We start from the raw sequence: 3,690 nt of genomic DNA, 5'->3' as shown, positions 1-3,690 counted from the left end.
GGTCATTATCTTAAACTAGATGTAATGCGCATATATGTTGCCTCATTAAAAACCTTTCCAAGAAAAACCCTGCGGGAAAAAACCATGGATAAGGGAAAAAGAGTGCAGCGCGCAATTACTCCCCCTCATTATTATAACACTGAAGATCTTTGAGACGACGCAATCCAATACGATAAACTAATTTTTTAAATGTTGCTGTCGGAAGAGCCTTAGTGAATAAGTCTGCTAGATTCTCACTTGAACGTATCTGCAATACATTTATATCTCCATTCTTCTGAAGATCATGAGTGAAGAAAATTTTGGCCTAGGTAAGATGTGCTTTGTTCTGTCGCCTTTGATGTATCCTTCCTTAAGTTGAGCAATACAAGCTGCATTATCTTCACATAAAGTTGTCGGTGCCTCTTTGCCAGATGATAAACCACAAACTTCTTTTATATGTTGAACAACCGATTTTAACCATACACATTCACGAATAGCCTCGTTAATTGCTAAAATCTCATAATGATTGGAAGACGTAGCTGCAATGGTTTGTTTCATGGAACGCCAAGAAATGGCAGTACCACCATATGTGAACTCATATCTAGTTTGGGATCGACCATTATGAGGATCAGATAAATAACCTGCATCTGCAAAACCAATCAAATTTTCTTTGGACAACTTTGGGAAAAATAAACCCATATTCTTCGTACCTTGAAGATAACAAAGTAAATGTTTAATTCCATTCCAATGCCTCCGGGTTGGACATGAACTAAACCTTGCTAATAAATTAACCGAAAATGATATGTCGGGTCGTTTATGACTTGCAAGGTACATTAGTGCTCCAATTGCACTAAGATATGGTACTTCAGGACCAAGAATTTTTTCATTATTTTCCCGAGGTCGGAATGGATCTTTCTCTACTTCAAGTGATGTTACATACAACCATAGGGCTGCTCAATGGATGTGCTGTATCCATAGAAAATCTTTTAGGAACCTTTTCTATGTATGTTGATTGATGCACAAGGACTCCATTCTCTTGGTGCTCTATTTGTAACCCCAAGCAGAATTTTGTCTTTCCAAGATCTTTCATTTCGAACTCTTTCTTTAAATAATTGAGAATTTGTGGTGGGAATGAGAATTTGTGTAATGACCTCTACGACCTTTACCATATCCACTAAAACCGCGCCCACGACCGCGACCGCTTTTTTTTTAGAACGGATGTACCATGCGCATGGTACATCGGCCTCCATGAACCACCACGACCGCGACCGCGACCATGACCTCTACTTCGACCACTACTACTGGAATGGTCTCTGTTGTTAGTTTCTTTCCCGTTATGGGTTGTCACATTCGCTTCGGGGAATGGAGTAGAGCCAGTAGGACGTGATTCATGATTTTTCATTAACAACTCGTTATTTTGCTCAGCCACAAGAAGAAAAGATATTAATTCAGAATATTTTTTAAAACCTTTTTCTATATATTGTGTCTGTAGGACAATATTATTTGCATGGAAAGTGGAGTATGTCTTTTTAAGCATTTCTACATCAGTAATATTTTCTCCACATAAGTTCAATTGAGAAGTTATTTTAAACATAGCTGAGTTATATTCACTAACAGATTTAAAATCTTGCAATCTCAAATTCAACCATTCATAACGAGCTCTAGGGAGTATCACTGTTTTTTGGTGGTCATACCTTTCCTTTAGATTACTCCAAAGGATTTGTGGGTCTTTCACAGTTAAATATTAATTTTTGAGTCCTTCATGGAGGTGATGGCGAAGGAATATCATGGCCTTTGCCTTATCTTGGAGTGTTGCTTCATTACCCTCCTTAATGGTTTCACCAAGGCCCTTAGCATCTTAGTGTATTTCAGCATCTAACACCCATGATAGATAATTCTTTCTGGTAATATCAAGGGCCACAAATTCAAGCTTGGTAAGATTCGACATTTTCACTATACAAAATAACAATACAAGATTAAATAGCATACAATAAACATATACTATATAAAAACAAAAATACTATTGTTAATGATTTAATCACATATGAAGGGACTATCATGAGTTATACAATTTTTAACATATATGTTCACGAGACAAATTATTAGTCTAAGCAAAATAGTCATCAAACTAAAATGGTTAGGAACATGTCAGAAGCAAAATTAAGGTGAAGGAATATAAGGTGAATTAAAGGTGCAAAAAAAACGAGATTGGAGGTGAAGGTGGAAAGCAAGACATCGTGTGAAGGTGGAAAGCATTTGCTATATATAATCATAAACATCATCATGATCAGAAGCAAAACATGCACAATTAAAGACGTGACCATGTTCAGGATAAGTCAGAAGCAAAATTAACATCATCATGATATATTGATATCTAATAATAATCATAAACTAATTAGCATAAACTAACATAATTCGAAGGCATATAAGGAGAAGGTGAAAAATTCTATGAAAGTGGCCGCATATAATCATAAACTTTGGAATTTTTTCTTGGCTAGAATACTTACGGAGTGATCAATGTAATAATGTAGAGTATGATGCTGATAACGTATTATAAAATAAGGGGAAAATGGAGAATAAGAGAGAGAGATGTAGAGAGGTAATTGTGTTATGTCTATATTCATCCATTTCATGAGTCACCTATATATATACATGATAGAACATTGTAACCTATATGGACAATGAAGAGTCCATTCATGAGAGGGTTAATGTGACCTAATGACAAAGGAGGATTACAAGGGTGCTATTACAACCATACTTAAGATATTCGTAAAAGTGATATTTACAAGCTATAATGACCATCCATTATTAACATATTTTATAACAGAAAGTATAATGCTTAAATGATTTTTTTGATAAGTGTGATCAAATGGGAAAATAATTAAATGAACTTTGAGAATTTTCCTAAATTGCTATTTGTAAATTAATTGTATTAATTAGAATGTAGGAGATGGAGGGATGGTTAGTTTCTCCATCTGCCCCCAAGTGGTCGGGGGTTCGAATCCTCATCTCGCAGCCCATTTATGTAGTGATAGGGTGGGGGCCTTTCCCCGCTACCTTACCGATTAAAAAATAAACATAAATAAATAAATAAAAGTTAGTTGTAATACTGCATCGTACACATTAATCACCCAAGTATCATTAAAAAAAATACAATCAATTATTGAATTTTTATGTGCATAAATAAATCAATAAACTCATATTATGCTTAAAATAAATAAGTGTCTGTAAGTGGATTAAGTTGTTATTATTTTTTTTTTTTTTGTATTTCTTATGGTTATCTATACCTATATTAAACCAGAGTTTTTTTAATTTATTTTATTTATTTATTATTATTATTTTTGAGAGATTTTTCCGTCCTAAATTTTGGCTACTTTATCTTTTTCTTTTCTTTTTTTTCCTTTTGGATTTTTATAAAATTATTAATATTCCTAGGAGCTTTATCATTTAATTATTAATTGTTATGATGGAATCATGAATTAAATTTTGGAAAAATTGCTCAAAATATCTGACCTTTGTCTCATCAGTGTAAAATAATATGACCTTTCTTTTTTCAAAACACAAAAAAAAATCCACCTTTCGATTAGTTTTTAATAATCCGACATTTTTACTCAATTCGCTCCTAACGATCCCAAGTGAAGTGACCGATTACTTGATAAATAGGCAATATATTTTTTTTTGGTTTAAAGTACACGTGTTACCATGTAATTT

Source organism: Chenopodium album, chromosome 19 (assembly GCF_948465745.1).
Source record: "Chenopodium album chromosome 19, dcCheAlbu1.1, whole genome shotgun sequence".
NCBI lineage: Eukaryota > Viridiplantae > Streptophyta > Magnoliopsida > Caryophyllales > Amaranthaceae > Chenopodium > Chenopodium album.
The sequence above is the reverse complement of the archived record's forward strand: the minus strand, read 5'-3'. Positions refer to the sequence as shown.